This window comes from Malania oleifera, chromosome 4 (assembly GCF_029873635.1).
Source record: "Malania oleifera isolate guangnan ecotype guangnan chromosome 4, ASM2987363v1, whole genome shotgun sequence".
In the NCBI taxonomy this organism is placed as follows: Eukaryota; Viridiplantae; Streptophyta; class Magnoliopsida; order Santalales; family Ximeniaceae; genus Malania; species Malania oleifera.
The window spans coordinates 34,616,212-34,634,891 of record NC_080420.1 but is presented as its reverse complement, the minus strand read 5'-3'; positions in this window follow the sequence as shown (position 1 = coordinate 34,634,891).

Genomic DNA, 18,680 nt, shown 5'->3' with positions numbered 1-18,680 from the left:
ATATAGATTTACAAATATCATGTTTTACAGTATAGTAGCCGAAGATATCAGTATGCAGTTCTCAGAAAATATAGTTTATAGTATTTTTCATAATGTCATGACTACATAACGATAACATTGAGTTATTCAGATATTCAAATATTCAGTTATTTAGTTATTCAGTCAGATATACAGATTATGCAGAACAGTTTTAAAATGTTATGGTTATTTCAATATTATGGTAAAAACAGTAATATAATTATATATATCATTACTAAATAGTATCAGACCTTGTGGAAATAGTCAGATTCAGATAACAGACCATGGTACCATTGTTATTTCATATCAAAATGCAACGACATATCTCATATAGTGTGTGGGTTACCATCTACCGTGCTTGGAAAGATTGCAGTCTCCCCAGCATTCTAGGTTAAGGAGGTCGGTTTGATGAGATAGAGGCTAGCTATTGTGCCCGGAGAGATTGCAGTGGGCCGAATTGTTGATTAGTAGAGTTTCAGTTTGACTTACCTGGTAGGCCAACCAGGGTTAAGTCCCTCCTACGGGCAGCACAAACTTGTTATGAGGGGTTAAATCATGACATTTAGATCCCAGGGCATTATCACAATCATTCATATATATATATATACAGATTTATAGTACAGCAGCAGATTTGTTATAATATTAGAACTATGTGTAACTAGAAAACCCAAATATACTGTTGTATTTTAAACTATAATAAATGTAATCTGTACAGTATACTAGACAATCAGTTTTACAGTTTCAGTATTATATCAGTACATTAAATGTGTAACTCAGTTGCCACACACTAGTGATAGCATATCTTCTCTTACTGAGCGTCGCCTCATCCCAGCGACTTAATGTTTTTTAGGTGATCCAGCTAGGTGAGCAGATCAGGCTCACAGGTAGAGAGGTTCTTACACTGCCCTCTTTAAAGGGTGAGTGTTTGCTGGGTGGTTGTTGTTTGGGTAGATCCCAGGGTTTTTGATGCTGTCACTGGGTACCTTGTGATGTATATTTTGAGATTTTAAATTTTTGGTATTGTAAATATTGTTTACAATTTATGTTTACCGCTGCTTAGGAATGTAATGTGAATAGTTTTTCCTCAATGCTCCCTTGGGCCTAAGATGTTTTCAGTAGGTAGTACAGAGAGATTTGCTATATATTTAGAAAAAAAAAATTTGCCTAAAAATCAAGTCGTTATAGTTTGGCATCAGAGCCTAGGTTGTTAGATTCTGTAGACTTTAAAAAATGCAGCGGAAACAATACTAGAATATAAGAAAAATCATTTGAGGTTTTTTTCAATGGTCTGGGCACAAGATTTTCGTGGTGGTTTCTGTGTCTTTCCTAGGGTGACGATTTCAGAAAAGTCATAGTAAACTATTGACGAGTCGTGTGTCTTGGTTACAAGATTAGATTTTGAGTAAAGAACAGGGGGCGATAGTTAATAGTGAATCTGAGGTTTTAGTTAAATGAAATAAATTAGATCTATGCGAGAGATGGATCCTTAAATAGTGTTCTTTGTATTTTGAAGATAGACCCAAGGAGCAGTGGTACCAATGTTAGAGGCGATAGAGCAGGACCCTCCAGTATAGGAGGTGGAGATACAGATGTTGTAGTGACCCGAAGAATAATAGTATTTAAATAATAAAGAGGGAGAGAAATGGAAACAGTAACAGAAGGAGGCAGCCAACTTTGTCGACGAATGTGACATTGCATTTTGGAGGTAAAATTTCCAAGAAAATTTCCTAGGCCTCGTCGACGAACACAGGGATTTCATCGACGAGGGTACTTCGGGAACTCGTCGACGAGGTACCGTCTTGTCAACGAGAAGATACCAAGAAGGATTTTTGAGAAGTCTGATGTTCGCCGAAAAAGGTGCAGGTTCGTCAACAAACTTTCTATAGGACTCGTCGACGAGGTGACGTGGCTCGTTGATGAATCCTACAGTATAAATAGCTTTAAACTGATTTTAATAGCAGAAATTCGGCTACAAACTCTCTCTCTTCTTTCCCTACGGCTTCTTACTTTCCTTTCTTCGATTTAGGCTCCATCAGTGGCCAGATTGATGATTTGAGTCCACCACGACGCTCCTGGCGGAGTTCTCTTCAAGTTTGCTGGGGCGGATCGTCGGTGGGATCGAATCGAATTTCTTCCCAAAATTAGGGTAAGGCCTTTTAGTCAATTTTTGGCCTTCCAAGTGTTGTAGGAAATTATGTAGGCAAAGAAATATTAATATTCTATTCTGGCGAATGTTGTTTTTAGGGTATTGAGTGGAGAACCCTGCGAGCGTAGGACCCGTTACAGTAGGAGGGTTTTAGCAGAAATCAGGTAAGGGAAGTATGCTATGCTAGGTTATTTGAGTATGATTTCAGTATAAAATTAGAAATGTTCCATCAAAGTATTGTTCATAGCAGAGATTTATACGGTTTATCAAGTATGATTAATATGTTTTAAAATTACTGTGTGGCTTAAGAATATAGTTATAGTACAGAAATACGTTCTATAGTATTTTCCTAAGTTATGTTTTACAGAATATATAAACAATGGATATGTTTTATAGTAATTTACAGACTACCATGATTATATAGTTGATACAGATACAATTTATAGTACCATGACATATAGTTTTACAGTTTATTTTAGAAAATGCAGTCGATACAGATACAGTTCATCACAGTGTCATGGTTTATACAGTTATTACAGAATCATGGTAAAATAGATAGTTGTATATAGAGATGTATTATATAGTGTCAGATCCTGTTGAACCATACAGTTTACAGAGCACAGTACCATAACTACATACAGTTTATAGAGTGCAACCACCTATTCAGATAATACGTGGTATAAAGGTCGATCACATAGAGCCCACGAGTGGACAGGCTCCCCATCCGATATTGGTAGAGAAGGGCTGATCAGACCTATCAAGTATAGTGATTTATTCCTGGTTGGCCAGCCAAGGTAGATCCCGCCTACGGGCTGCACAACCCTGTTATGAGGGGTTAAATCATGACGCACAGTTATCCATAGGGAAGATTTCAGTTATTACTATGTTTATACAAATTTACAGAGATAGAAAATATATATATATTTATTAGAAGTATTTTGAGTAGAAGCCTAAAGTATAGAAATGTTAAGCAACAGATAAAAGATGATGATTTATATTACTGGTATTGTACTTTACATATTCAGTGATACATGATTATATAGTAATAGATTTTCATAGTACTGTAACTCATTTGTCACACACTAACAATAGCATATTTCGTGTTACTGTGCGTTGGCTCATCCCAATTAATTTAACATTTTTCAGGTGATCCAAGTAAGCGAGCATATCAGGCTCGCAGGTAGAGGGTCTTCAATACTGACCTGTCAGTAAAGAATGAGTATTTGGTTTTGAAGTCTTTCTGTATAGTCCTAGCCAGTTAAGGGTATTTTGGGGAACAGTCGTGCATGTATATTTTGGGAAACATTTTAGTACTCTAGTATTGTATATAATTACATTTGGTTATGTTTATTTGATTTCTGCTTCTCGCTGCTTAGGTTGATGATTGGGTTTAATCCAGTATGGTATCGGGACATTTTAAATGTTATAGTATAAATAAATAAATAAATAATTAAGTTAAATAGCAGGTCACTACAATTTGGTATCAGAGCCTAGGTTGCTAGGTTCTGTAGACTTTAGAGTGCAGCGGAAGCAATACCAAAGTACAGGAAAAGGATTTAAGGTCTGTTTGGTCGTCTAGATACGGGATTTCTGTGGTGGTTTCTGCGTTTTTCCTGGGGTGATGATTTCAAGAAAACCATAGTAAACTATTGTCGGGTCATGTGTTTAGGTGACAGAACTGGATTTTGAGTTAAGGTCAAGGAAGGAAGTTAATTTTGAATATGTATAGGATAGGTCCGTGTAGGAGATGAGGTACTTAAGTGTGTTTCTTGTTTTCAGGATGGACCCAGGAAGCAGTGGCATGAATGTTGGGGAGGATAGGCCAGGACTTTCCAGCATGGGTGGAGGAGATATAGATGCTGTACTGCGTAACATTACTCAGCAGGTGATGGTTGAGATGGCCAGGAGCTCTGGGGAGCGTGGCTGTTCGATCGAGCAGTTTACGCGGATGAAGCCCCCATCCTTTACTAGAGGAGATGACCTGATCGTAGCTGAAAATTGGATCCAAGATATAGAAGAGGCACTGGTTGTGCTTCCTTATACGGATGAGTAGAAGGTAGTATTTGCAGCATTTAAGTTGATAGGAGAGGCGAAGCGCTGGTGGAGATCAGCGTGGCTGACAGAGGAGCAAAGGCCAGTTCCAGTACCAGTGACGTGGGATCGATTCAAGGAGCTATTCTTCGAGCTGTATTTCCCTGCTATCGTTCGAAGCGTGAAGGCAACAGAGTTTATGCATCTGGTACAGGGGCAGATGACCGTATCCCAATACACGGCTGGATTTATCGAGTTGTCGCATTTTACTCCGCATCTAGCACCTAATGAAGAGAAAAAAGCAAGGAAGTTTGAGGAGGGACTGAGACAGAATTTTTTTGAGCTAGTGATTGGCTTCAGAGCTCAGACATTTACGGAGGTTGTAGATAGAGCTACATTCATTGAGAGTGGTGTAGCAGCTCAGAGTCAGAGGAAGAGACCTGCGCCACAGGATTTTCAGGCTGGCTCCAATAGGGGTCCATGGAGAAGAGGTCGCGATAGGGGAGATCAGAGGCAGATGGCAGGATCTTGGGGGAACCAAGGTACACCAATCGTCCCGGTATGTCAGACATGTGGGAGACATCATTCAGAGGAGTGCCGGGTAGGGAGAGATGTATGTTATCATTGTGGGAGACCCGGCCACATGGCACGTGCATGCCCAGGTCCGCTAGACCAGGTCCCAACTCCCAGGCCCTATTGAGGAGGATATCAAGCACCTCGTGGAGGACAACAGAGGAATGTAGCCCCAGCGAGGGTTTATGCGTTGACGCCGGGTGATGCTGAGGCTATCGCAGATGTGGTGACAGGTACTTTTACTATTTTATCACATTCCATTATTGTTTTATTTGATTCAGATGCTACTCATTCCTTTGTCTCTACATCATACGTTAGATTATCTGGAAGTGAGACTCGGATATTAGATAGAGAACTGTCAGTAGCTACACCGTCTGGGTTAATGTTGAGGTGTAAAAGGGTGCTCAGAGGTTATCCTATAGAAATTCAGGGGAGAGTGCTATCAGCGGACTTGATTGTGTTTGAGATTTGCGGGTTTGATATAATACTAGGTATGGATTGGTTGGCTGCCAATCACACCAGCATTGATTGTCGTCAGAAATAGGTAATTTTCAGACCCCATGATACACAGGAATTTAGATTCGTTGGTTCACGGGTACGTGCTCCAACGCAGATGGTGTCAGCCGTGCAGGCAAGCAAATTAATCCTGGGCAAAGGTTAGGGGTTTATAACGTTTGTGAAAGAAGTACCCAAAAATGAATTAAAGATTGAAAATACCCCAGTGGTATGGGAATTTCCAAATGTTTTTCCAAAGGAGTTACCTAGGTTGCCTCTTGTGCACGATGTGGATTTTCCTATAGATTTACCTCCAGGGAACGCGCCGATTCTAAGGTTCCTTACCGTATGGCTCTAGCTGAATTGTGAGAATTAAAGGAATAGTTGCAAGGCTTGCCGAACAAGAGGTTTATACGAGCCATTGTATCACCATAGGGAGCTCCAGCGTTGTTCGTAAATAAGAAAGATGGGTCTATGAGGATGTGTATCGATTACAGAGAAATCAACAAGGTTACTATTAATAAATATCCTCTACCCCGTATAGACGATTTGTTTGATCAGCTCCAAGGTACACGAGTATATTTCAAGATCGACCTCATATACGAGTATCATCAAGTGAGAGTAAAAGCAGAGGACATTGTGAAGACAGCCTTTAGGACTAAGTATGGGCACTATGAGTTCCTCGTTATGCCTTTTGGTTTGACGAATGCCCTAGCCATGCTCATGGACTTGATGAATAGAATTTTTCACCAGTATCTAGATCAGTTTTTTGTAGTTTTCATTGATGATATACTGGTGTACTCGAGGAGTTTTGAGGATCATGAGATGCATTTGAGGCAGGTACGGCAGACACTCAAGCAAGAGAAGCTCTATGTCAATTTTAGAAAGTGTGAGTTCTCGCTTGAGAAGGTAGCATTTTTAGGTCACGTGATCTCAAGGGACGGTATTTCAGTGGATCCTAGCAAGATCGATGCAGTGGTAAGTTGGGCCAAGCCGAGGAATGTGTAGGAAGTTAGGAGTTTCTTAGGGCTAGTAGGTTATTACCGTCAATTTGTGGAGGGATTTTTAGCTTTATCAAAACCTCCCACGCGTTTGACCAGGAAGAATGCCAGATTTATGCGGGATGAAGAGTGCGAGCAAAGCTTCCAGGAATTAAAGCAGCGGCCCGTCACTGCACCAGTTCTTACGATTCCATCAGGAGGTAATTGGTATGTGATTTATAGTGACTTGTCTTTGAAAGGGCTCTGTTGTGTATTGATACAACATGGTAGAGTGGTAGCATATGCGTCTAGGCAGTTGAAAGAATATGAAAAGAACTATCCTACTCACGATTTGGAATTGGCTGCAGTTGTACACGCACTAAAGATCTAGAGACATTACTTATATGGTGAGAGGTGTGAGATATTCTTTAACCATAAGAGCCTAAAGTATTTCTTCACACAAAAAGGGTTGAACATGCGGCAGAGGAGGTGGTTGAAACTTATCAAGGATTATGATTGTACCATCAGTTACCACCCAGGTAAAGCAAATGTGGTGGCTGATGCTTTGAGCCGTAAATCAAGAGACACAACATAGCTAACAGTGGTAGTTCAGCATCCAATTCAGATGGACTTGGAAAGACTCGATGTGAAGTTAGTGAGAGATGATCCTCAAACGCTTATTGCCAGTTTGGTTGCACATCCTACACTTTATGAGAGAATTAAAGCTGCTCAGAGGGATGATCCGGAATTGGTAGAAGTGATAGCCAGAATACAAGATGGTCAAGGGGAAGAATTTAGCATTTCTGATGATGGGGCTTTAAGATTTCGTATTAAATTGTGTGTGCCTGTAGATGACAGCATCAAAAGGACGTTTCTAGAGGAGGCACACAGATCTCTATACACTGTTCATCCTAGTAGTATGAAAATATATAGGGATCTGCGAGAGTATTTTTGGTGGAGTGGCATGAAAAGGGAAATAGCAGAGTTTGTGCACTAGTATTTGACGTGCCAGCAGGTTAAGGCTGAGCACTAGAGGTCGCTGTCCATTTGCAGCACTTTTCATTCCTGAATGGAAGTGGGACACGTATCCATGGATTTTTTTACGGGGCTACCATCGGCGCCGCATGGTCAGAATGTCATATGGGTAATAGTTGATAGGTTGACGAAGACAGCGCACTTTCTGCCTATTAAGGTTAGCTACCCTATGAAAAGGTTAGCAGAGATTTAAATACAGGAGATTGTTCGACCCCATGGAGTGCTAGTATCCATAGTCTCGAACCGTGATCCACGCTTTACATTGCTGTTCTAGAGAAGCATACAGGAGGCATTGGGGACTCAACTAGTATTCAACACCGCTTTCCATCCTTAGACTGACGGTCAGACAGAGAGGACCATTCAGGTACTCAAGGATATGTTGTGAGCATGTGTTTTGGATTTTGGGGGTAGTTGGACTCAGTACATGTCATTGGTGGAATTTACTTACAACAACAGCTATCAGGCAAGCATAGGTATGGCTCCTTATGAGGCACTTTATGGTAGGAAGTGTCGTTCCCCTTTATACTGGAGTGAGCGGGTGAGAGGCGAGTAGTGGGGCCAGAAATAATACAATAGGCATACAATAAAGTTCGACTTATTCGAGACAAGATTAGTGTAGCGCAGAGTCGACAGAAAAGCTACGTGGATACTCGCCGCCGAGAATTGAAATTTGAAGTGGGTGATCATGTATTTCTGAGAATAACTCCACTGAAGGGGATCTTGAAATTTGGGAAGAATGGTAAGTTGAGCCCTAGGTTTATTGGCCCATTTGAGATACTTGAGAAGATTGGGTCAATAGCCTATCGGTTGGCTTTACCGCCATCTCTATTTCGAGTTCATGACGTATTTCATGTTTCTATACTAAGGAAATGTGTCCTAGATCCTTCCCATATCATCAGCCATGCAGAACTGGAAGTCAGTAAGGCTTTAGCATATGAAGAAGTTCCAAAACAGATCCTAGATAGTAAAGAATAGGAATTGCGCAATAAGAAGATACAGTTGGTAAAAGTCCTATGGAGGAATCACATAATAAAAAAAGTTTCGTGGGAGCTTGAAAGCGAGATTAGACAGAAATATCCCCATTTGTTTAGTGGGTCATAGCAGTGATGTGTAATTAAAATAGTGATAGTCTGGTTTTGTATAATGTAAATGTAATTTAGAGTATAGGATAGGTAATATTTCGGTTTTGAGAGAATTTTCTTTTATATTTGTGATCTCCTAGAACTATCCATGTAACCACGGTATTCCTCCGCCATAAGTAAGGGCAGGTAATAAAATAAGTAAACCATTTGCCTTTATGGGATAATAGAAGGTAATACAGATAGTAAATTTCAAGGACGAAATTTTATAAGGAGGGGAGAATGTAGTGACCCAAAGAAAAATAGTATTTAAATAATAAAGAGGGAGGGAAATGGAAATAGTAATAGAAGGAGGCAGCTGACTTCGTCGATGAATGCTTCGCGTTCATCAACGACATTGCATTTTGGAGGTAAAATTTCCATGAAAATTTCCCAGGCCTCGTCGACGAACACAAGGATTTCGTCGACGAGGGTACTTCAAGAACTCGTCGACGAGGTCCCGTCTCATCGACGAGAAGATACCGAGAATGATTTTTTAGAAGTCTAAAATTCATCGACGAAGGTGTAGGTTCATCGACAAACTTTCTACAGGACTCGTCAACGAGATGATGTGGCTCGTCAACAAATCCCGTAGTATAAATAGCTCTAAATTGATTTTAATCGCAGAAATTTAGCCGCAGACTTTCTCTCTTCTTTCCCTGTGATTTCTTCCTTTTCTTTCTTCAATTTCAGCTCCGTCAGTCATCAGATCGACAATCTGAGGCCACCACAACGCTCCTGGCGGAGTTCTCTTCAAGTCTGCTGGGGCGGATTTTCTGTGGGATCGAATCGAATTTCTTCCCAAAATTAGGGTAAGGCCTTTTAGTCAATTTTTGGCCTTCCGTCAGTTGTAGGAAATTATGTAGGTAAAGAAATATTGATATTTTGTTCTGGAGAATGTTGTTTACAGAGTGTTGAGTGGAGAACCCTACGGGTATAGGACCCATTACAGTAAGAGGGTTTTAATAGAAATCAGGTAAGGGAAGTATGCTATGCTAGGTTATTTGAGTATGATTTCAGTATAAAATTATAAATGTTCCATCAGAGTATTATTCACAGCAAAGATTTATATGGTTTATCAAGTATGATTAATATGTTTTAAAATTACTGTGTGGCTTGAGAATATAGTTATAGTACAGAAATATGTTCTACAGTATTTTCCTGAGTTATGTTTTACAGAATATATAGACAGTGGATATGTTTTATAGTAATTTATAGAATACCATGATTATATAGTTGATACAGATACAGTTTATAGTGCCATAACATATAGTTTTACAATTTATTTCAGAAAATGCAGTCGATACAGATACAGTTCATCACAGCATCATGGTTTATACTATTATTACAGAATCACGGTAAAACAGATAGTTGTATATAGAGTTGCATTATATAGTATCAGACCATATTGAACTATACAGTTTACAGAGCACGGTACCGTAGCTACATACAGTTTATAGAGTGCAACCACCTATTCAGATAATACGTGGTATAAAGGTCGATCACATAGAGCCCATGAGTGGACAGGCTCCCCATCAGATATGGGTAGAGGAGGGCTGATCAGACCTATCGAGTATAGTGATTTATTCCTGGTTGGCCAACCAGGGTAGATCCCGCCTACGGGCCACACAACCCTGTCATGAGGGATTAAATCATGACACACAATTATCCACATAGAAGATTTCAGTTATTATTATGTTTATACATATTTACAAAGATAGAAAATATATATATTTATTAGAAGTATTTTGAGTAAAAGCCTAAAGTATAGAAATGTTTAGCAACAAATAAAAGATAATGATTTATATTACTGGTATTGTACTTTACATATTCAGTGATACATGATTATATAGTAATAGATTTTCACAGTATTGTAACTCATTTGCCACACACTAGCAATAGCATATTTTGTCTTACTGAGCGTTGGCTCATCCCAATTAATTTAACATTTTTCAGGTGATCCAGGTAGGCAAGCAGATCAGGCTCGCAGGTAGAGGGGCTTCAATACTAACCTGTCAGTAGAGAGTGAGTATTTGGTTTTGAAGTATTTCTGTATAGTCCTAACCAGTTAAGGGTATTTTGGGGAACAGTCGTGCATGTATATTTTGGGAAACATTTTAGTACTCTGGTATTTTATATAATTACATATGGTTATGTTTATTTGATTTCTGCTTCTCGTTGCTTTGGTTAATGATTGGGTTTAATCTAATATGGTATCAGGGCATTTTAAATGTTATAGTATTAAAAAAAAAAAAACCCAAGTTAAATAGCAGATCGCTACAAATGCAGTATTGTGCAGCGTCACCCAACAGGTGATGGCTGAGATAACTAGGAGCTCGGGGGAGCGTGGCTACACGATCAAGCAGTTTAAGTGAATGAAGCCCCCATCCTTTGCTAGAGGAGCTGACCCGATAATGGCTGATAATTGGGTTCAGGACATTGAGGATGGCAGTGCTTTTACGTACAAATGAACAAAAGGTTTCATTTGTGACATTTAAACTGACAGGAGAGGCAAAATGCTGGTGAAGATCAGTGTGATTGATTAAGGAACAGAGGTCTGATCCCGTGCTAGTGACGTGGAGTCTATTCAAGGAGCTGTTCTTTTGAGCGATATTTCTCTACTGTCATTCGGAGTGCAAAGGCAGCGAAATTCCTACATTTAGCTCTGGGGTAGATGGTAGTGTCACAGTATGCAACACAATTTATTGAGTTGTCTTGATTTGCCCCACACTTGGCACCAGATGAGGAGAAGAAAGCAAGGAAATTTGAGGAAGGCCTGAGGCAGAATTTGTTGAGCAAGTCATCAGTTTTTGGGCTCAGACATTCGTGAAGGTGGTGGATAGAGTTGTCGTTATCGAGAGTGGCATGCGGAGGGGTGTCGCAACTCAGAGTTAGAGGAAGAGGCCCACGCCTTAGGATTTTCAGGCGGGTTCTAGCCGGAGGCCATGGAGGGGAGACCGATATGGATCTAGTGAGGGACGAATGATGGAGCACAGTGGTCCTCAAAGTGGACGAATTATTCCTCTTTGTCCTATATGTGGCCGGAGGCATCCAAGTGAATGTAGGATAGGAGAGGGCATCTTCTACCGTTGTGGGAGACCCGGGCACACTTCTTGATTATGTCAGGGATTGCAGACCTAGGCACTAGCTCCCAGACCGTTTCGGGGTGGTTACCAGGCGCCCCGTGGAGGCCAGCGAAGGAACACTGCACCGAAGAGGGTCTATGCGTTGACATCAGGTGATGCCAAGGTAGCTGGAGATGCAGTTAGAGGTACCTTTACCATTTTTTCATATAAAGTTGTTGTTTTATTTGACACAGGTGCCACCCATTCTTTTATTTCGTCGGGTATGCTAAATTGACTAGGTATGAGGCACGGATGTTAGATGTCAAGTTGGTTATGGCTTCATCTACTGGATCAGTGGTGAGATGTAGGAAGGTACTTAGGGACTTTCCAGTGACCATTCAGGGAAAGGTATTGCCAGCTGATCTTGTGATATTAAACATACAAGGGTTTGATGTAATTTTGGGTATGAATTGGTTAGCAGTTAATCATACTAGTGTTGATTGTCATTTGAAAGAGGTATTTTCAGACCTCCTAGTGAGCAAGAATACAAATTTATTGGTACACGTGTGCGCGCTTCGCCACAGCTTATGTTAGTTATTCAGATGAGGAAACTAATTCAAGATGGTTGTCAGTGAGTTGTTGCCTACATAAAAGAATTTCCAAAAGAAGAACTAAAACAAGTTGATATTTCTGTGGTTAGAGAATTTTCAGACGTTTTTCTAGAAGAATTACCTAACTTACCACTAAACCATAAGGTTGAATTTACTGTGGATCTTCCACTGGAGTCAACACTGGTATCTAAAGCACCTTACCGAATGGCTCCAGCCGAGTTAAAGGAACTAAAAGATCAATTGCAAGAATTGCTGGATAAAGGATTTATCAGACCTAGTGTGTCGCCCTGGGGAGCACCAATTCTATTCATGAAGAAGAAAGATGGGACCATGAGGATGTGCATAGATTATAGGGAAATAAATAAACTGACAGTCAAGAATAAATATCCTCTTCCTAGGATCGATGATTTATTTGATCAGCTCCAGGGGACCCAGGTCTATTCTAAAATTGACCTTCGGTTAAGTTACTATCAGGTGAAAGTTAGGGCAGAAGACATTTCGAAGACGACGTTCCAAACTTAATACGGGCATTACGAGTTTCTAGTGATTACATTTGGGTTGACTAACGCTCTAGCAGTATTTATGGATTTAATGAATCGAGTGGTCCATCAGTTTTTGGATCAATTCATTATAGTTTTTATAGATGATATACTGGTTTACTTGAGAAGCTTTAAGGAGCACAAGTATCATTTGAGGCTGGTTTCTTTTCTTGGCCATGTGATCTCTGAGGTGGGTGTATCAATTGACCCGAGTAAGATAGAGGCAATGGTGAGTTGGGTGAGACCAGGGAATGTCCAAGAGATTAGAAGTTTTCTGGGTTTGGCAGGCTACTACCGACACTTTGTTGACGGTTTCTCCAGATTATCGGGTCCTCTGACGCGACTCACGAGGAAAAATGTGAGATTTTAATGGACCGATGATTGTGAACAGAGCTTTCAGGAGTTGAAGCAGTAGTTGATCACCGCTCCAATGTTAGCTATTCCTTTAGGAGAGGACGGATTCGTGATATACAGTGACGCATCCCTAAAAGGACTTGGGTGTGTATTGATGCAGCACAACAAGGTCATCGCATACACTTCTAGGCAGTTTAAAGAATATGAGAAGAACTATCTTGTGCATGATTTGGAACTAGCTGCAGTAGTGTATGCTCTCAAGATTTGGAGGCATTATCTGTATGGAGGGAAATGTAAAATTTTTACGGACCATAAAAGTTTAAAATATTTCTTCACTCAGAAAGAGCTAAATATGAGGCAAAGAAGATGGTTGGAACTTATTAAAGATTATGACTGCACTATTGGCTACCATCTAGGGAAAGCAAACGTGGTAGCTGATGCATTAAGCCAAAAGTTAATGGGAGCAGTAGTATCAACAGTAGAGATTTAGCTCCCTATTCTAATGGATTTGGAGAGATAAGGCATGGAGCTGATAGAGGATGATCACTAGTCATTCATTGCTAACTTGGTAATTCATCCTACGTTACAAGAAAGGATTAAAGCTGGCCAGAATTTTGACCCAAAGTTAGTGGCATTGATAGAGAAAGTGCAAGACGGACAGGAGAAGGATTTCAGCATATCAGATGACAGAGCCCTGTAGTTTAATATTAGATTCCTGTAGATGCCGAGATCAAGAGAATTATATTGGAGGAAGCTCACAGATCTCTATACACCATTCCTCCAGGCAATACTAAAATGTATCGAGATCTACGAAAATCCTTTTGGTGAAGCGGTATAAAGAAGGATATTGTTGAATTTGTAAAGCAGTGTTAGATGTGCTAGCAGATAAAAGCTGAGCACCAGAGACCCACAGGGCAGTAGCAGCCATGCTTCATTCCAAAGTGGAAATGGGACCATGTTTCAATGGATTTTGTTACTAGGCTACCACCAGTGCGACAGGGGTTGAATGTTATTTAGGTGATCGTTAATCGTCTGATGAAGACCGCTCACTTCATCCCTATTAAAGTTAGCTATTCCATGGACATACTGGTAGAGATATATGTCTAGGAAATTGTTTGCGTCCATGGTGTACCGGTATCCATAGTCTCAAACCGAGACCCTTGGTTTACTTCACGATTTTGGAAAAGCTTTCAGGAGGCTGTGGGGACACAGTTAGCATTCAACACTGCTTTTCACCCTCAAACAGATGGTCAGACTGAGAGAATGATTCAGATATTAAAGGATATGCTTTGAGCATGTGTGCTAGATTTTGGGGGTGGCTAGACGCAGTTTATGTCGTCGGTTGAGTTTGCCTACAATAACAGCTATCAAGCCAGCATTGGCATGGCACCTTATGAGGCGCTTTATGGTAGGAGGTGTTATTCTTCTCTTTTCTGGGATGAAGAAGGTGAGAGGCGAATTTTGGGTCCGGAGATGGTACAGTAGGCGTATGATAAAGTCTGACTAATTAAAGAAAGAATCGATACAACTCAGAGTCGGCAAGCTACGCAGACACTCACCGCCTGGAGTTAGAATTTGATGTGGGGGATTGGGTATTCATGATGGTAGCTCCTCTGAGAGGGGTTATAAGGTTTGGAAAGAAGGGCAAGCTGAGCCATAAGTTTATTAGCCCTTTTGAGATACTAGAGAGAGTGGGGTCAATTGCATACAAGCTAGCTTTGCCACTAGCTTTGTCTAGAATACACAACGTATTCTATGTTACTATGCTAAGGAAATACATTCTAGACCCGTCCCATATAATCAGTTATGCAGAAATAGAGCTTAGAGATTCACTAACTTATGAGGAAGTACCAGTACAGGTCTTAGACTGAAAGACACAAGAATTGCGCACCAAGGAAATTCAGCTAGTGAAAGTTTTGTAAAGAAACCATGCTATACAAGAAACTTCGTGAGAACTTGAGGGAGAAATTAGACAGAAGTACCCACATTTATTTAATGAATTATAGTAGCAGACAGTGTTGTTTAGATAAAAATAAAGTGTGTTTAGTGTAGAGTGATATATATATATATATATATATATATATATGGTTGTGTTTTAAATTATAGGATAGGTAATGTTTTGGTTTTTGGAGAATTTTCTTTCTTTTTTTTTTTTTGAGTACATTTTTAATCTCCCATGACCTTGAATGTAACCACGGTATTCCCCCACCACAAGTGAGAGTAAGTAATAAAATAAGTAGACAATTTTCTTCAAAAAGTGGTGTATGGTACAGATAGTAAATTTCGAGGACGAAATTTTATAAGGAGGGAAGAATGTAATAACCCGGATAATTATTAGAATTAAATAGTAAAGAAAAGAGAAGGGGAAAGAATTTTAAAAGGGAATATGGCGGGGCCTCGTCGACAAACAGGGAGCGTTCGGCGACGAACCATCTGCTTGGGCTTGTTTATGTGGACGAGTGTCTCGTCGATGAGATTTTACTGAGAGACTGTTTTTCAAGGCCTAAAATTTGTTGATGAAGGCACCATCTTTGTCAACGAACTACCTTCATGGACTCGTCGATGAGGTAATGTGGCTTATCGACGAGGCCACGTGGACAGCATTTTTCTATATAGCCTAAAACAAAATTTTGATAGGAAATTCATTTTATAACTTTACTTTCTCTTTCTAAAATGGTTTCTCTCCCTTCTCTTTAGATTTATGGCTCCGATTCTCCCCAGTTCAACGATCAGAAGCTATCATGATTATCCTAGGGAGATTCTCTACAACCTAACTGGAGCGGAAATTCAATTTGAACAGTTTGAGAATCATTCCAAAATTAGGGTAAGTATTTAACAGCATTATTTGAGGCCAGATTTTGTATACTATAAGAATATACTAGTGTTTTGTGGAATAAAATTGGGGTGTCATATTTTCAAGAATATGGTGTTTTGGGTCCCTATAGTCGTGAGTTGAGGACCCTAGAGAAATATGCTATGCTAGGGATTTTAGAAAGTATATCAGAAGATTGTGTGTGTGTGTGTGTGTGTGTGTGTGTGTGTGTGTGTGTGTGTGTGTGTATATATATATATTTATATCAGCTTATTATTCAGTTTTTCCAGAATGCTATTATTATTATAATTACAGCAGGAGTTACAGATTTTAGAACATGAGAATCTAACTGCTTAAATGTGTGGCATGAGTCATAACAGTTTAGTAAAGTATTAATATAATTTTACAAATATCATGTTTTACAATATAGTAGCAGAAGATATCAGTATGCAGTTCTTAGAAAATATAGTTTATAGTATTTTTCATAATGCCATGACTACAAAACCATAACACCTAGTTGTTCAGATATTCAGATATTCAATTATTCAGTTATTCAGCCAGATATACAGATTATGCAGATCAGTTTTGAAATGTTATGGTTATTTCAATATCATGGTAAAAATAGTAAGATAATTATATATATTAGTACTAAATAGTATCAGGCCCTTTGAAAATATTCAATCAGATTCAAACAACAGAGTACGGTACCATTGCTATTTTAGTTTAGAGTGTAACCACATATCTCAGATAGTGTGTGGGTAACCGTCTACCTTGCTTGGAGAGATTGCAGTCTCCCCAGCATTCTGGGTTAAGGAGGCCGGTTTGACGAGATAGGGGCTAGTTATTGTGCCTGGAGAGATTGCAGTGGGCTAGATTGTTGATTGGTAGAGTTTTAGTTTGACTTACCTGGTAGGCCAACCAGGGTTAACTCCCGCCTACGGGCCGCACAACCCTGTCATGAGGGGTTAAATCATGACATTCAGATCCCAGGGTATTATCACAATCATGTATATATATACAGATTTATAGTACAGCAGTAGATTTGTTATAATATTAGAACTATGAGTAACTAGAAAACCCAGATATACAGTTGTATTTTAAATTATAATAAATGTAATCTGTACAGTATACCAGACTATCAGTTTTACAGTTTCAGTATTATATCAGTACATTAAATGTATAACTTAATTGCCACACACTAGTGATAACATATCTTCTCCTACTGAGCGTCACCTCATCTCAGCGACTTCATGTTTTTCAGGTGATCCAGCTAGGCGAGTAGATCAAGCTCGCAAGTAGAGAGGTTCTCGCGCTGCCCTCTCTAAAGGGTGAGTGTTTCCCGGGTGTTGGTTGTTTCGGTAGATCCGAGGGTTTTTGATTCTGTCACTGGGTACCATGTGATGTATATTTTGAGATTTTAGATTTCTGGTATTGTAAATATTGTTTACAGTTTATGTTTACTGCTGCTTAGGAATGTAATGTGAACAGTGTTTCCTTAGTGCTCCCTTGGGGCCTAAGATGTTTTCAGGAGATAGAACAGAGAGATTTGTTATATATGCAGAAAAAAAAAAATTGCATGAAAAAACAGGTCGTTACACCATAGGTTGTAGATAGTAGATTAAGTATGATTAGAGTGTTTAGGGTAAATTTGGCGAGGCGACTAAAGGGGCGACCAGCACGACACGGGTGACCTAGTCTAGCCCTTAATCTGTTATAAGATTGTAAAATACCGAGAGACTCGACCATGGTCGCAACCATCACTTAGATGGCATGCAACTTGGTCGAAAGTTAGTAGCTCCCTGGACACAATTTCAAAAAGCGACAAACACTAATTGGCATGCAACTAGGTCTTAGATTTTTTTTGTTAAGGAGAAAATTTTCAATAAGACGTGGTACTATTGAATTATATATAAAAAAATATTATTCATAAAATTCTCCAAAATAAAGTTAACCTCTAAACACTCATATATTTAAGTATTTTAATGTCGAGAACAAACTGCAAATCAAAGATAAATAATAAAGCAAATAATTCAAGTAAAAAAAAGTAACTATCGAATTTATATATCCAGTTTAGCTTTGAACTTTACATCCATGATTTAGGAAGAAGAAATTTTTTACCGCAAATCAAAAAAAAAAGATACAAATAGAGATCAAGATCTCTAGTCCTCAAACCCTATTTTAATTAATTGAAACTTACACATACAAATAAAAAAATCATTCAAAAATTTATAAACAAATTACATATACCCACAAATTGAAAGAAAACAAATCATCAAGTGGAGTCATTGGAGTCGGTCTTCAATTCTGCTCCCCTAATACGCCAAAGAATATTTTTCTAAACAACATCTATGGATGCTGACAAAATATACTAAAGGAGGAATGGTCAGATCAACCTTGCTATTGCTATCAAAAGCTTTAGTAAAATCTTTTTGTCATTTTACGTGGGACATTATGGGAATATATTAAGGACTCTGTTTGGTATTGATATAAAAAATTATATGAAGGAAAATGAGAATTGAGAAATAAGAATTAAAAATTATGTAACATATGTTTGGAAGCTTGAAATTCAAACTAAAAGTTTGATTCGCATGGATTTAGATAGAATAAAAATACAAAATTATAGTGATTGTTGTTTACATCCACACAAATTTAAATTCAAACCTAAAATTCATACTTCCAAACATAACTTTAGAATAAATGTCTATGTGCATAACACTCCTAATCCTCCAATAATAAGATATGTCAAAATGTAGGTCAGTTCAAATGAGGTACGAAATATATTAAAATATATCTCTTACTGGTACGATTTTAAAGGCACTATATAATACCATTTTTTAAGTAAAAGGGCAATTTTTATAAATATTTCTCACATAAAACACAAGCAAAGTTGCCTAAAGAAATTT